Source organism: Eleutherodactylus coqui, chromosome 6 (assembly GCF_035609145.1).
Source record: "Eleutherodactylus coqui strain aEleCoq1 chromosome 6, aEleCoq1.hap1, whole genome shotgun sequence".
NCBI lineage: Eukaryota > Metazoa > Chordata > Amphibia > Anura > Eleutherodactylidae > Eleutherodactylus > Eleutherodactylus coqui.
Genome location: NC_089842.1, coordinates 232217469 through 232235418, shown reverse-complemented (window position 1 = coordinate 232235418; position 17950 = coordinate 232217469).

Sequence of the window (17950 nt, the reverse complement as noted above, 5' to 3'; positions counted from 1 at the left end):
CCACAGAGTGCCACTAAATTGTTGTGACTTAGATTTATTACATTGCTAAAGTTTTACACATCCAAGGAGGAGGATTGATAAAATTCCGGACTGCTTATGAGGGATGCTGGACCGTTGTAATACTCTAAAGCAGTGGTCATCAACCAGTGGCTTACCATGGGAGTCGTGATTGATGACTATATGTACTGGCAATTGACATTATTGAAGACATATCATAAGCACCAAACAGCGCCAATCAGGATGACATAATAGTAGAGATGAGCGAGCATGCTCGTTCGAGCTTTAGCATGGTCGAAAGTACTCGTTACTCAAGCAAGCTCCACGCTGTGTTCGAGAAAATTTTACCCTCTCCTCCCCACATGTTTAGCAGCTTCTTTAGCCAATGAACATGCAGGGAAGGCTTTGGCACCTCCTGCTATGGCGTGCCAATCCTGTGCACGTCTACAGCAATGGTTGGCTTGCTGGATCAGGTGACCTAGGATTATAAAAACTCAGGTCACCTGATGCTCGCGTCATATGGAGGCTGGATTAGCTGAGGGACAGAGCTGCTGTGAATAAGGCAGCGTGTTAGTGTAGATTAGAAGGAGCGTTTAGGCAGGGATCCATAAAAAAAAACAATAGCCCTTTTTAGGACTACAACTCCACTTTTGTGCATCATCAGTTTGGCTGCCTGGGACCAGTAGTGCGCACAAAGCATTCACAAGCATCCCGGCTGTGTACTGGATACTGTTGCTGGTTCTATACAGTATACTGCTACTGGTGTACACAGACTGTATAGGAACTAACATCACTCCTCTCATTTTTCATTTTTTATTTGCTTTTGGCTGAAAGCATTTTAATAATACGCCCAAGTGTGTGTCCTGTTGATCCACAGTATATAACAAGACTGTACACATTTTACACTGTCTATTTTCAGCTTAAAGCATATGCAAAATACCTTGCAGTTTGCGTAGCATTTTGACGCAGTGCATTATACAACATGATCAACACTAGGGGTAAGGGTCGAGGACGAAGACGTGGACGTGGGCATCCGAATGAGGGTGTGGGCAGAGGCCGAGGTCCTGGGCAGGGTGAGACAGTGGCTGCTGCTGAGGGAGTAGTAGAACGTCATGTATCTACGCTCCCTAGCTTCATATCTATGCTCCCTAGCTTCATATCACAGTTTGCAGGTCCACGTGGTACACCATTATTAAAACCACAACAGTGCGATCAGGTGATGATGTGGATAGCGGATAATGCGTCCAGTAATTTATCCACCAACCAGTCTTCCATGCAGTCCACTCATGCTAGCCAAGGGACTAGACCTGTGAATCCTTGCGCTGATCCTCCTTCCTCCCAGTCTGGTCCCTCCAGGAAAAGGAGAGCTTCAGAACAGGCATACTCACAGGAATTTTTCTCAAGTCCCTTCTTTGAGCCGCAAACAATGGTTCATGAGCCACCTGATGAGTTTGTCATGACCGATGCCCAAAATGTGGACCTTTCACAGTCTCAGGGTGATGAGGGTGGGGACTTCGAAGTAGTGCCTCAAGAGGTATTTATTGATGATGAAAATGATGATGATGAGACACAGTTGTCTGTCAGTAAGGTTGTTATTAGGGAAGTAAGTCTGAGGGAGGAGCAGACTGAGGATTCAGAGCTAGTGGATGATGAGGTGACTGATCCAACCTGGGTTGTTAAGCCTACTGAAGACAGCGCTTCAGAGGGGGAGGCAAATGCAGCACCAGAACAAGTTGAGAGAGGCAGTGGGGTGGCCACAGGGAGAAGCAGGGCCAGAGCAAATAATCCCTCAACTATTCTCACAGCACCTCCTCGCGGCAAGCTATTGTGCAGAGGGCTAGGTGTTCGAAGGTCTGGAGGTTTTTTTAATGAGAGCATGGACAACCAACGAACAGTGGTGTGCAACCTGTGCCACACTTAGATCAGCAGGGGAGCCACCACTACCAGCCTGACCACCACCAGCATGCGCAGGCATATGATAGCTAAGCACCCAACGAGGCGCAACAAAAGCCATTCACTGCCTGCAGGGGCACACCACTGCCTCTTCCCCAGTGTCACATGCTGGCACTGAGATGCAATCCCCCTCCCAGGACATAGGCATGAGCGTCTCCCGCCCTGCATCCACCCCTTCACCTGCACGGTTCACCACTGCCTCCACCAATGTGTCCCAGTGCAGCGCTCAGCTGTCCATAGTACAAACATTAGAGCGCAAGCGCAAATATGCAGCCACCCACCCGCATGCACAATCGCTAAACCTGTATATCTCCAAACTGCTGAGCCAGGAGATGCTGCCGTATAGGCTGGTAGAAAGTGAGGCTATCCGCAACCTCATGGCGGTGGCCGTCCCTTGCTACTCGGTCCCCAGTCGCCACTATTTTTCCTGTTGTGCCGTCCCCGACCTACACCAGCGCGTGTTACAGAATATCAACTGTGCCCTCACCAATGCAGTTACTGGGAAGGTCCACTTAACTACCGACAAGTGGACAAGTGCTGGTGGGCAGGGACACTACATTGCCCTGACGGCACATTGGGTTAACCTGGTGGAGGCTGGAGCTGAGTCTGACCCTGGGTCCGCTCATGTGCTACCGACACCGAGGATTGAGGGTCCGACCTCGGTCATGGTTTCTCTGGCTTATTATGCCACCTCCTCCAACCTCCACCCTACTCCTCCACCTCTCAATTACCATCTGTGAGCACGTCGCCTCCAGTCGGTAGCGCGAGGCGCTGCAGCACTGCCGTTAGGAAGCGTCGACAGGCCGTGCTTAAACTCCTGAGCTTAGGTGACAAAAGGCACACCGCTCAAAAGCTGTTACAGCTTTCGCCACTAAACCTCTAACCAGGCGTGGTCATGTGTGACAATTGGCGTAGCCTGGTGGCAGCTCTGCAGCTTGGCAGACTAACACACATGCCATGCCTGGCCCACATGTTCAATCTGGTAGTTAAGCGCTTTCTTAAAAGCTACCTCAATTTTCTGAGCTGCTCAGCAAGGTGCGTCGCGTGTGCGCACATTTCAGGAAGTCCACCACAGATGCTGCCACCCTCAGGACACTGCAACAGCACTTCCTGCTGCCAGTTCACCGACTGTTGTGTGACATGCCGACGCACTGGAATTCAACTTTGCACATGTTGGCCAGGGCTTACAAGCAGCATAGAGCCATTGTTGAATAGCAGCTGCAACATGCCCGTCGAAGTGGTAGTCAGCCTCTGCACTTCTTCACAGAGGAGTGGGCATGGATGTCTGACATCTGTCAGGCGTTAGGAAACTTTGAGGAGTCAACACTAGAGATGAACGAACGTACTCGTTTAGGGCGATTTCGCAATCGAGCAGAGTTTTTTCCGAGTAACTGACTACTCGGGCGAAAAGATTTGGGGGGCGCCGGGGGTGAGGGGGGGTTGCAGAGGGGAGTGGAGGGAGAGAGAGAGAGCTCCCCCCTGTTCCCCACTGCTACCGCCTGCTCTACCACACTGCCCCCCCCCCCCGAATCTTTGCATTCGAGCAGTCAGTTACTCAAAAAAAGCGGTGCTCGATTGCGAAATCGCCCTAGACGAGTACGTTCGCTCTTCTCTAGTCAACACTAATTATGAGCGACGATGCCGCCAATATCAGCGTAACCATCCCAATGCTGTGCTATCAGTTTTCTGGCTAGGTATAGTATCCTAGCTACTGCTAACTTTTCATTTTCATCTAGGGGTATGTCATTCACGTATCCTAAAACACTTACCAGTCGTGTAAATTCCAATTGAATTTCATGCACCCTATGGATCAGACTGCATACCTCGGTCCAATATCTCTACAACTTAGGACAATGACACGTCATATGTATAAGGTTTGCTGGGTGGATCTTGCATCTATTACACAAAGGGGTATCACTCACTCCTATATTGTATAGTGCGGCACACCCTGTGCAAAAGATATATTTGTGATAGTCTATGAGACTCACTCAAGGACAGTTTGGGGGTCATCTGTAACACTTCTGCCCACAAGGATTCCTCAATAGGACCAATATCTTCCTCCAATTCACTCTTCGTCACCAGAGGGTAGCACAGATTTATCTGGCCCTGTATACTTCAATATACACTGGATATCTTCCCCTTAGTATTAGTTGTACCCCCTACAATCTTTGCCAGTAGAAGCCTTTCAACTTCTACAGCTTCAAGGCATTTCTCTGCTTGAAAGGCATAAATATTTAATGAATTGAGTGTGTGGCAGACCATATTCATCTCTCAATAGTTTGAATGATTTAATATGGGTTCCAGACACTATCTGAGACAGGCGTCTGATCTCCCTCTCCTTCCATCCTTGAAAGCCCTCCAGAGTCTTCAACTCCTGCAGCCTCGGGTTGTCCCAGATAGGGGTATAACACGTAAAATTCTCAATCCCCATTATTTCCCTGATCTTCCACCAAACCCTATGCATAAGGGCTGAAGTTGGAAAACTCTGGGTGTTGCAGCGGAACTTAAATCTCTCCTTAGGGCCTCAAACTGGTGTGCACTATGAATGTGAATTTTCAATAGACTGAAGCTCCCATCTTGTGTATCCTCCAATTCACATCCCCTGAAATGTTGTACTTGTGACGCCAGAAAAAACGACATGGGATTAGGCAGCACGAGTCATCTATCCCCTTTAGGATTAAGCAGTGTCTCCAGCCTAATTCTAGGTCCTTTATCCCTCCAAATCAAGTTTCTGAACAGTTGATTAATCCTGTAAAAGAGGCCCTGTGCAATCCAATGAGGTGAATTATGGAGGTGAGTAGGAACAGCAATTGCGGCTCCATATCATTTTAATAGGGTTCATCCTTCCTACAATTATCAGATGAAGCTAACACCAGACATCATGTTTTTTCTTAAATTTCACCAACAGGTCTAGGTTCAACTTCCCATATTCCAAAACATCACTTGAGACTTTGACTCCCAAGTACGTAATTACTGGTTTGCACTGCATAGGATTTGTATTTTCCCTTTCAGCGATACCAGGATCATCTATTTGCCCATCGGTCAATCTCAGCAGTTCTATTTCTGCTAAGTATTGAGCAATCTGTTCCTGAGTTTTATGAAGCTTGGAGAAGTATAAGGAAGCATAATAGTGTCTCACTGTCTCTCTTATTGCCGCCGAGTCTGTACAGTGTACCTTGTTCACTCCTCATCCCTGTAATGTAGGCAGAATTTTTCTGTGCCTGAGAGAGCGTCGCTAGCATATATCCAGCTCTCTCACCTGCTTCATAGTAGGCCTGCTTTTTAAATTTACACTTATGTGCCGCAGTCTCTAGTGTGTACAAAGTCAGGTCCTCCTGGGCTGTCTTCCACTGCTCTTCACCTGCACTGTACATGTCTCTACAAATCTAGCTTCGCTATCTGTCAGCTGTTCTCTCAATTTGTGCCCCCACTCTCCATGTCTTCACTTCATCTACGTCACCCTCTGCAGGGGGATACCTCTAAAAAATGCTTTCATCGCTTTCCACTGTACACTAATGGTTATGGAGCCTGCATTTAACTCAAAATATTCCTTCAGAGTTTCTCCCCGGTCTTGATGTCCTATTATATTAAGGGGCCTGTGGGCACACCACCTCCAGAATGTTGAACCACAACTTGCAACGGGGAGTGGTCAGACAACACCCTAGGGAGGTATTGGATCAATTGTATTCTCCCGTACAGCAATGTGTTGCCATTTGCCAAATCAATACGCGACAGAGTCTGGTATATACTGGAGTGGCACAAATAATACCTAACTTTTGGATTCTTGGTGCGCCACAAGTCCAGCAGGAGTGCTTCTTCCAACAGACGACCTAGCGGAATCAGCTCCCACTTATCTTGTGGTCCGTGTAATCTTAGTCAATCCCAATAGAGGTAAATTACCAAGTTGAAGTCTCCTACCATCAGGCTCAGGATATCTGGTATTTCTGCTACAAAGCCCAGGATCTGCCGCATCACCACACTGCTATAGGGAGGTGGAAAGTATACTGAGATTAGTAAACACACATAATTAAATATTATACAATGAAGGCAAACAAATTGGCCCTCTGCTTCTACCGTTTGCATGAAATCACAAACGGTATGGATCGGTGGACAAGAATACTAACTGCCCTAGAACAAGTGGAATATACCAAGTGGAAGCCATGCCCTGCCCACCCCAACTTAGAGGACAGCGTGTCTCAAGAAAGATGTGTCTCCTGTAGACAGAGAATCACAGGGTGATACTCCTTAATTGCCTGAAGTACCGCTAGATGCTTGACCGGATCTCCCATACCCAGGATATTCCAAGATATAACAGTGAATGTATCAGCCATTTCTTATAAGGCAGGCATGAACAGAAGACTTTTTCCAATCAAGAATCCAGCAGCACCCCAGAGTTTCAGTTTTTTCCCCAGCAGGACAATGCATCCACACAGCAGCTATCAGTGGCACAAGAGAGATAAAACACAACAACTTTGAACATTTCCCACAAAAACGTTCCCCATATGTAACTGACTGTAGACATTCCTCACATAAAACGTATAGATCTGTTTTCACCCGCACAGATCGGGGCATCAGTCCACCAAGCAGGGAAAATAGGCAGTTTGTTCACAGTTGCAAAAATAAAACATTCATTCTTTATTCCCTGTGCAATCGACCTTAAATTCCGACCACTTTCCCTGGTAATAGATGGCATCTGTTAGGTAGCTCCTCCTCTGTCAAGCTCTATTATTGAACTTTGCAGAGCATCGCGGTGAGTGCGAGGCATCTCGTAATGCAACGTCATTTCTTTCTAGCCAAACTGACCCGGATCTTGGGTTGTCAAAGAATTGCATCTCTCCCATTGTTACTACTCATAATCTAGCAGGTTATAGCATGGTATATTGTGTACGGAGGTCACGCAGTCTCCTTTTGACATCCATTAAAGTTCCCCTTTTCTTCTGGATTTTTGCTGAAAAGTCAGGAAAAAAGGAGATTTTTGCTCCATTAAATCTTAAATTGGCCTTCTCTCTGGCTCCGCGTAGTATGGTGTCTCAGCCCTTAAAGTGTAAAAGTTTCATGAGAACTGGTCTTGGAGGGGTCCCTGGGGAGGAGGATGTGTAGGGACTCGGTGGGCTCTTTCTATCGCAAAAATTGGCGAGAGGCAGTTTTTACCGAACAAGTCCAGAACCCATATCTCCAATATTCAGATGGATTATTGCCTTCCATCTTTTCTGGCAGCTTGACAATGCGGACATTATTTCTGCGGGAGTGGTTCTCTAAGTCGTCAATTTTAGCAAGGAGAGATGCTATGTTCTACATGTTGCTATTCACTTCGCACTGCATAGGTAGCACTTTATCCTCTATTTCACTTATTCTGCCCTCCACCGCCGACAGTTCTTCTGAGATTTTTTGCATGTCTTGTCTGAGCAGCCTATGTTCTTGTAAAGTGTCAAATTGCTGATATAGTGCCTGTAACATATTGGAACACTTTGTAACAGCTCCAAGAATTTCATGCAGTGTGGGCTCTGCAACATCAGGGGTTCCGGTGACCGCTCTAGAAGTGCACTGTATTGCGGGCTCTGCTACATCATGGGCTTTGGCAGCAGCTTCAATGGTGCTCCGCATTGTTGGCTCTACTACATTAGGAGCTCTAGCAGCACCTGAGGTACTTTGCATTATGGGCTCTGCTGCACCAGGAGCTGTGGCAGCAGCTCCAGAGGTATGCTGTATTGTGGACCCTGCTATATCCATATTGGCTGTCAGTGTCCCCTCTATTCATGCCTTTCTTCCCCATCTGCCTGTTTCTTCTTCCATCTGCATGCTTCTCCTCCCCCTCTCCCTCCAGCAATCATGCTGTGCCATACCTAGAGGGACTCACCCGTAGTTTAGGGCCCCCATCTGGCCTCCAGCAGCTGCCTGAGCCTGCTTCATGCAGCGTGCCTCCTCTGGCATAGCGGGCCAGCTTGCTTGCTGTGGTTCTATTTGCTTCAGCGCGGGGGTCCGGTCTCCTCGCGGCTCTTTAAAGTGATGGACGCTTGTCACCCCGCTCTTTCTTTGTCCTTTCTGTGGGTCATCGCTGTGAGTAGCCATCTCAGCACTCCCCAACTGCCGTCCAGCCACACAGGGAGTCCTAACACTGCTGTTATATCTAGGTACGCCTGGTTACAGGATGTTCTTGCAGGTGGTTTTCAGCGGAGCTCCGGTCTCACCCGTCCGCTCACATTCCCTGTTTGGCTCTGCCCCCATGTCTAAGTTTTTTTTCCAGGCAATATGGGGATGTTTGTGTGACCAAATAAATGCTGAGAATGCTGTGTATAGCTTTCCTATATCTTGTCTTTTTAATAAGAGTGGAATAGTCTGTAGTTAATAAAGAAGTTTTGGGAAGCTAATCATTTTAATCAAGTGATATCTCCCCAAAAAGTATAGTGGGATGTTGTTCCATCTTTGGAGTTCATTTATGTTTTTGTGTATTAATAGCATTGTTTAGTTTATATAAGCTCTCGGGTACCTTACCTATATGTATACCCAGGTATAGAATTCCCAACCTTGGTGACAACTTTTTTTTTAATGTCAATATTGTGTAGGTTTCTTCAGGGAGAAATATCTAGTAATTCGCACTTTGTGGTGTTGACCTTAAAACCTGATTGTTTCCCGAATGTCTCTAGGAGAGCAAAAACTCACGGCAGGTCCGTATGTGGATGTGCAAGTGCCAGCAAGATATCATCAGCGAATAGCATAGATTTGATAGTCTTGTTTCTGACTTTGATTCCTTCTATCTCCTCACTTCCCTCCAGCATGTGTATCAATGGTTCTATTGCGATGCTGAAGAGGAGGCGGGAAAGGGGGCACCCTTGCCTGGTGCCTTTCTGTAGTGGAAACCTTGGGGACAGGAAGCCCAGAGTATAGATTTGGGCTAGTGGGGAGGTGTAAAGGTTCCAAATATAACAGTAGAAGGGGCCCTTAAAGCCCGTCTTGTCCATAAGCCTCCCCAATCAATTCCAAGAGATGTTATTAAATCCCTTTTCAGCATCTATCATCACTAGTGATGAAAAAACGGATGAGCTGCTGGGTTGATTTTAATATCTTCAAGAATTGTTAATATTTTCCTTATATTTGCGGTGGTGGATCTATCCTTTGCAAAGCCACTCTGTAGGGGAGAAATCAGATGTGGTAGTAAGTTGGCAAAGCGGTCTGCCATAATTTTTGCCATCAACTTTAAATCAGGGTTGATTAAGTAGATTGGTCGGTAGGCGGTCACGTCAGTAAGATCTTTTCCCGGTTTAGGAAGTAGTTTAATGTGGGCTGTATTCATATTTGATGGAATAGGAGTCGCCTGCATGTGGCCATTGAATAGCGTTTGCAATAATATTGTCATCTGATCTTTTAATATTTTAAAGAACTCTCCTGAATATCCAGCTGGTCCCGGAGCCTTGTAATCTTTTAGATTTGATATGGTTTCCTGCATTTCTACCTGTGATATAGCGGCATTTAGGCAGGAGCATTGTTCTTCATTCAATGAAGTCAGTGAGATGTCAGGGGTTTTAGTCATTGGGATGTCTGGTTGTATTGAGGTTTCGGTGTATAGTTGCAAGTAAAATTTGTAAAATATATCATTTATTTTTTCCATATGAGATCGTATTTTGCTTGATTGATCTTTCAGACCTAGTATATTAGATATCGCAAATAGACCCTTTGCTAGTTTAGCCATAAGCTTGTCCGCTTTGTTCCCAAATTTAAATAAATGCGCTTCATTATATTGTGAGGTGCTGAGGGACGTAGTGGTGGATGGTCGCTACGTCGCCCCTAGGTACCGGTACTATGCATAAAGGGACTGGAGGAAGATCATGTCTCGCTCTCAGACATAAAAAAAAACAGGAGCGTAATGTGGTCTCCAGCAAGCAGTTGCTGGAGATCTGCTCTTTTAAAAATATCCGGGCCTGTTTTTTTTGGAATGGATGGCAGGTTGGTAGTGGGGCTGTCCATTCCACCTCCTCCACTCCAGGGTGTGGGCGAGCCCAATCAGCACAGGTGCTGAGGCTGAGCAAGTGCTAGTGTGCACATAAATAGAAGGTGCACGGACACAGAGGAGAGCTAAGATGGCTGCTGGGACCTGGCAGCCTGCGTGACCGGCTGGACATAAGAGCCCCGCTGAGCGCAGCACCGCCTAAGTGCGACCTGATTAGGCCCGGACGGCTTGATCGCTGGATTGAGGACTACTATTTGTTTGCCTGATCGCTGGATTATGGACTATTATTTGTTTGCCTGAAACTAAGGCTGGACTTTTTATGTTACTGTTATAAAGAAAAAACGCAGGACACGCCTGCTTTGGATTGCATCCGCTGGTGTTCCGTCTATGAATATCGCTAAACCCACACTCTACCGAGCTAATCTCCCACAATATGTATATGACAATTGCTCTTGTTTGTGTAGCCATGTTTCATAAGAGTCCTTGGCCTCTATCCATTGCTGTTTGTTCTGTAGGTTTGGGCTGGATTGAAATATTGCGTATGCAGACAGCAGGAGAGAGCTATATGGGCTAATTTTATCTTTGATCTTTCTTTTTTGCGAGATTGTATATGCAGTCAATTTGCCTTTAATAAAAGCCTTTGCTGTGTCTCAAAACAACTAAAGGTTATCAGAATGTATCTCATTGTCTCACGTTAATTCCAACCACCACTACCACCATAACAATGCCCAAAAAGACTTATCTTCAGCCAAATATGTTGGGAATTTCCACAAGTAATCTGTACCCCTTGGAAATTTATAATGTAGTTTCAACATCACTGGGGCATGATCCAAGATCACCAGTTCTGCTTTACTTGCATTAGTAACTCTAGGCAATAAACTAGGGGCCAGCACTATATAATTGATTCTGGACTAGGAGTCATGTGCATGGGAATAATGTGTGAATTCCTGGCCTTCTGGATTGGTTTCCCATTGCACATCCCTAAATTATTGTGTATTAGTAAAATTATAAAATGTGGCGTCATGATATCTTAAAGTATTTCCACCAGCAGCATGGCTACGGCGGTCTTCGGCCACATTGAGCACAGAATTACCCTCACCTCTTCAACTGTAAGCCTAATATTGAGTTCCCTTTCCCAAGAGGCAATAAATATTGGTCTGAGACCAGACTGTGGAGCAATAAACTTTTAAGGAGAGAAACTTTCCTACTGGAACAGCAGCGTGCCAGAATTATGCGTTCCAACTCAGAAGACAGACAGGATAAAGGGAAGACTTTGTTGAATTGCTCAAATATTTTAGATAGGTTTTTAGATAGGTGCAAGTGAAAGCAGTCTCTCTGGAAGCTCTGTGTTCTTAGATGTGTGGTAATGCTAGAGGTCTGCAACTGAGAGATTGCTAAGGGAGGACGAGATTTGCTTGTATGGACATCTAATTTTTAGCCTAGAATGTATGGCATAAGGCACAGGGGGCAGCGAAAGATGGGTGTGGGAATGGTGTCCCAGATATCGCAGGCTCCTCTCAACAATGGGTCAAAAGAATCTTTCCTATACAGTTTTTGTGATGGGAGCCATAAGTCTCAAAGCAAAGATGTTCCATAAGAGGCTTAGGCTAGGTTTCTCACTATTTGTTTTTTCGAGATATTTGATAATTCCATTCATCTAATAAGTTGGATTGACTTAGAGTATTGCGACATGTTAGGTAGGTTTGTCCCTCCACACTCTTTTCCCTAAATCAGAAGATGATGTGCCATGCAATGCCTTTTGTGTTTCCAGATGAATCTAGAGAAGTTTGACCTGATTTGTTTAAAAAAGGAGTCTGGGAGGTGGATCGGGAGCATTTCAAATTTATATGAAATTTTTGGGACAATATAGGTTTGTAGGAGGTTTTTACAGCCCAACCAGGAGAGCATCGGTAGGTCATATTTTTGCAAAAGCGATGAGATTTCTTTGAGAAGGGGCACAAAATTTTTGTCATATAATCACTCAAGATTTTCGGTAATCTTAATACCTAGGTATTCTATATGTGTTTCTGACCAAGCATATCCAGAAGACTTTTGGAGTTCTTTTGCCAAGTCCGGAGTCAGAGTTATATTCTACACAGTTGAGTTTGAGACATTTACTTTAATATTTGAGAAGTATTTTTCTTGCTTAAAATATTGCTGAGTCTTGGAAGCCCTTGTTCTGGGTTAGTCAAGATAAATAAAATATCATCTGCGAAGGCAACCGATTTAAGAGAACACTGATTGATATTAATTCGCTTAATATCCTTACATTGCCGCACTATTTGGAGAATGATTTCTAATGATAGAATAAAGAGAGTTGGTGATAAAGGGCATCCTTGGCGTGTCCCATTGGAGATAGAGAATGGGGGAGAGAATGAATCGCTTACTTAGATCTTAGCATGGGGATTGGAGTACAAAGGGAAGATCACTTTAATCAAGCATGGGGGGAAACAAAATTTCTCCAGGACTGCTCGCATAAAATTCCAATCTACTCTATTGAACACCTTTTAGCATCAATACCTAAAAATATTAAGTGGATTTTTTTTAAATCTTGGGCATATCTTATTACATGAAGAAGCCGTGCCAAGTTGCCTTCCCCTCTCTACCAGTGACAAAGCCATTTTGTTCCTCATTAATCAGGTTAGGTATAAATTTATTGATTCATCTGGAGAGGAGTTTAGCCCAGATTTTTAAGTCTAAATTTAAAAGAGAGATGGGTCTGTAGCTACCGCAAATGAAGTAGATCTTTCCCTTCTTTATGGATAAGGATAATAAAGGCTTCTTGTGTCTGTTTGGGTAATTGAGCTCCCTTCAATAAGGCGTTAAGTGACAGGGCTGAATCTCGTAGAATTATACGTTGGATTTTTTAAAATAATATATTAAAGGTAGACCGTCTGGTCTTGGGCTTTTATGTAATGGGAAACTGTTCAGAACAGGGGTGAGCTCTTCCAGGGAAATTGGAGAGGTCAGTGTGACTCCTTCAGCCTTACTCAGGGAAGGAAGCTCCAGTGTGGGCAACAAGTTTCTCAATTTTCTGTCTTTTTTGTTTTGCGCTACTTTGTTAGTTGTGCTCAAATTGTATAGCTTTGAATAAAAGTCCTGGAAAATCAGAGCAATTTTTGGTGTTTCTCTATATGTTTTCCCCTTTGGATCATTTATTTCTGGAATATGTGTCTTGCCTCTAGCCTTCTTGATTAAAGCAGACATGAGTCATCCGCCTTTATTACTGTGGACATGATGTAGATGGATGTTAATAGTACCAGAGTAATTTTGCTAGTTTGTTGTTCAGAATATCTTTAAATTTCTCTCTCAGTTCCATAAATTTGGGTTGGGCTTTCTATTACCTTTTTTTGTTTTGTTTTGACAGCTGTACTAATTTAGAAATTTGGTTCAAGATTTCTTCTATTTTTTTGCATTTTGGTTTTCTCTGTGCTGAGCCTGTAGTTATGAAGATACCTCTAATATAAGCCTTCTGCGTTTCCCACATTAGTGGGTGCTTATCAGGGGACTAAAGATTTTCCTTAAAAAAAATTCTTAAGTGATTAGAAATGCTAATAATTGCTTCTTGTTTATCAAGGATGGATTCATTTAATCTCCAACTCCAGGCTTTGAGATAGGGGTGAATAGATTTAGCAAGACTGTGACAGGGGCATGATCTGACACCATTATATTTCCTATATAAACATAGTTTATTTGTTAAATCAAGGCCATGGAGGTGAGGATATAATCGATTTCTTGGAATGAATCATGTACATGGGAGTAGAAGGAGTAATCTTTAACTGAAGGATTCAATATCCTCCAAGTATCGGATATCTGCAGATGCTCTAGCATTTTATGGAGTTTTTGAATGATTGTTGCGAGATCTGGCACTTCCCCGAGGAAGAGTCTAAAATGGGGTTCAGGGTGAGAATTAAATCAGATCCCATAATTAATTCTCCTACCGCAAAAAGTGAGAGTTTATTTAAAGCATCTGTAAGCCTGACCATCTGATTTTTGTTTGGGACATACAAGTTAACTATTGTAAAGGATTCTGTCAGTATTTTTCCTTTTAAGAACCGCATTCTACCCTCTATGTCAGAGAGACTGCTCTCTAGGACTAATAGAACAGATGAGTGTAGCGCAATGGCCACTCCTTTGGCTGTATTAGTAAGATGGCTACTAAAATACCACCTATCAAAAGTTTTTTTTGGAAGTCTCGGTGTTGCATTCCCTTTAAAGTGGGTTTCCTGGAGGAAAGCAACAGAGGTTTTTAGCTTCTTCAGAAGCCACATCACCCTACTCCTCTTTTGAGGGAAGTTTAGACCTTTAGTGTTCAAGGATGTAAGAACTAGTTCGTTTGTCATTATAGTTATTGGTTAAGCTGTGGCATGTAGTGAGGATAAGCAATCAAATGTCTCCAGTGGAAGTTGCCCAAAAAGAGTGCCCTTCCCAGTAAGATTCCGGATAAAATTTGAGGTTAAACTGCGGTTACGGGGCAAACATGCCAAGCACTTGTAACAGGCCTTAAGTCTTGGCCCAACTTTAAAGTTTAAAAAAATTAGTTTGCCAGATAGCTGGAAAATAATATAGTCAGTAAAGATTGATGGCGGAAGCAAACTCACTTATATTATGTAATCTTTTTTGTTTCTGCTTTTAATAGATATCAATAGATGAGATGGATAGCACCTCAAAGCACTATCTATATAGTCGGGTGATAGTCTTTTGTCACTTTCTGGAATGCTTCCAGCATAGATCAGTGTTTTGCCAGTCTCTAAGATGGCACCGCTGTTCTTTGCCCTTTATATGCGTCATCAATATGCTGCACATTCAGAAAAGCTTTCATCATAAATCAACGCTTTGCCAGTTTTCAAGCTGGTGCTGCTGTTTTTTGCCCTTTATACGCGTCATCAATATGCTGAGCCTTCCTAGCAATAGTAGCTGAGGAAACCCAGGAGAGGTGAGGTATTGTTGATTGCTGGCTTAGTTGCTCCGACAACCACAAGGACAACACTGTAATGATTCAAGTGACATACATTGGCCACAATGGGTGTGGTATGCCTATAGGCTGACTGATTAACATATCCTACCTACTATGAGGCATAAGTATGAGGACTAGCGTGTATTGATTATCTGATATAGGCGCTTATAAGCTTTGACTGGTACTTTTTACTTCCCAGCAATTGGATGGGCCATTTGAAGACCCATCCCAAGGGGGGTTCTGGCCCACTATATAAGCTTTGGCTGAGGAAGGAGCTTCATATGCTCTAGTCTACCATCCAGACTATGAGCTGATTTTATTTCTTTACTTTTGTTTTTACCCTTTTTTGGGGGGGATACTCTGCTGGGAGCTGAATCTATTTTCTACCAATCCAGCTAGTATGGATAGACAAACTTTCAGCTAGTGACTATGTGAGCCATTTAAATTTATTTTCTTTATTAAGGAAAAATTGCACAGTACATAGTAAAATTATGTAAAAGTATAGACTCAATATTGCATAGAGTACATATTGTGCTATAGTTTGCTTAGATATAATAACAACATTTTCCTTGTATATTTTTTCTGTAAATAACAATAAACTTTTAACCGATAAACTCGATCCGCCCATGCCGGTTGGTTGCATTCTTGTGAGATAAAGCTCTGCTCTCGTTATTTGTTAGGTAAATAGGGGCACAGGAGTATATGTGGGGAAAGGGAGGGAGGGGGGGGGAGAGAGAGGGGATACGAGTCTGGGAGTTCAGTCCGCGGATAAGGTAGAGTTGGTATCCAACCAGATATCCCATATTTTGTGGAATTTGTTTGGGCATCCTCTATTTTGATAGATAATTTTCTCGTAGGAGATTACTGTATTCACCGACCGAACCCAGCATGAGATCGTGGGAGTACCCGCCGCCATCCAGTAGGTGGCTATCGCCTTACGTGCCAAAAATAATATCTTCTGTAAAAAGATGCGAATGTGATACGGCCACTCCTCCTCCTCCAGTAGGCCAAATAGGATCGTCTTGGGATCCATCCCAAGGTTAAGGGGAGATGGTAATAGTGAGTTTGTGAAGGATACGATCTCAGACCAGAATCCGTTTACCAGGGGGCAGTCCCAAATCAGATGCCAAAAATCAGCCTCTGGCCGGCGGCATCTATGACAGGAGTTTGAGGAAGAACTGCCCATTTTATATAGTCGTTTGGGTGTGAGGTATGCTTGGTGAATAATATATAGTTGGATTAATTTGTTATTGACTGCAGGGGAGACCAAGAGATGGGATTCAGAGATGTCTGTCCAGTCTTCCAGTGATAAGGACGGGATGGCAGTCTTCCATTTATCGTAAGCTGGGGGTTGACCGTGGTCGGTTTTTGCTGAAAGGAGGTGCGTGTAGAGCACTGAGATTAGGCCCCTGGGTCCTTGAGATCTGAGAATACCGATTGTGGGGAATTTGGATATGCTTGTGGAGATGGGTGGGAATTGGGAGTTCAGGGCGTGCCTCAGCTGAAAGTATCTAAACAGTTGAAGTTGTGGGGACTGTATTTTTTCCCGTAATTGGTTGAATGTAAGGAGGTTCCCGTCCGTATAGACGTCTCCCACCGACACCACCCCTATAGATCTCCAATATTGGGGGTCTGGGACCGACTGCAGGGCCTTAAGGCCAGGATTATTCCATAAGGGAATTTCACACATTATTCCTTTGTACCGTTGGATGGCCTTAGTCTCCTTCCACACCTTTAAGGCAAGTTTGTGAAGTGGCAATGTGTCGGAGGGATTGGTATGTTCTGGGAATTCCAGGAAGCTTAAAAGGTTGTTACCCTTCACTTGTTTAGCCAGGTATTGGTCCGCGATGGGCGTTTCCCGTTCTAGGAACCAGCTCCGGACGTTACGCAGCTGTCCGGCTAGGTAATATGCATGTAGGTCTGGAAGCGCCATTCCAGCCTGCTCCTTCGGTCTCTGGAGGGTCGAGAGACTAAGCTTTGATCGTGTGGAGTTCCAAATGAAAGATATAATGAGGGAGTTGAGGGCTTGGAAGATGCGCCTGGGTACAATTATTGGCATGTGCTGTAGTATGTACAGACACTTAGGTTGAATGGCCATTTTTACCAGATTTATGCGGCCGGCCACCGAAAGCGGTAATTTAGACCATCGCTCGAGTTTGTTTTTGACATTTCCCAGCAGTGGGTTAATATTATCTTTTATAGCGTTATTTGAATTTCGGGACATATACATTCCTAAATATTTGAATGTGGAGACCACGGCTAGGTTATATCTGGCGACACACGGGTCTGTTATTGGGTTGAGATTTGTATATAGAATTGTGGACTTGGGCCAGTTGACATGTAAACCAGATAGATGGGAAAATTTGTCTATTTGGGACATAGCGTGGGAAAAAGAATTTATAGGATCTGACAAAAATAGGATTGTGTCATCCGCGTATAAGCCCACTTTACTTTCAAGGTCCGCCCATTTAATGCCGGTTACTTCATGGGTGCTTCTCAACCGAATTGCCATGGCTTCGATAGCTATAGCAAATAGAGCCGGGGACAGCGGGCATCCTTGACGGGTGCCTCTTGCGAGGCGGAACTCTGTGGATGGGATGCCATTTACTATTACATTAGCTCTTGGCGATTTGTATATGGTCTTGACCCACTGTAGGAACTGGGGGCCAAACCCGAAACGAATCAGGCAGGCCTCAAGGAAAGTCCACTCCAACGAATCAAAGGCCTTCATTATGTCCAGAGAGACCAGTGCCCAGGGCATGTTAAACTGTTTGCCCAGTTGAATCGCTGTTTGTACTCTCCGTATGTTAATTGTTGTGGACTTTCCTGGCATGAAGCCAGTCTGGTCAGAGTGTATGATGGATAGGATTACTTGGTTTAGTCTTGTGGCCAGGAGTTTGGTTAGGATTTTATAATCGACATTTACCAGGGATATGGGTCGGTAAGAGCTACAGTCTGTAGGGTCTTTGTCTGGTTTCAAGATAACTATAATAGATGCTCCATAGAACGAGGGTGGAAGGGATTGGTCTATTTGGGCCTGTTGTAGAGTTTCTAATAGCAGTGGGGCCAATTGCTCGTCATATTTCCGGTATACCTCA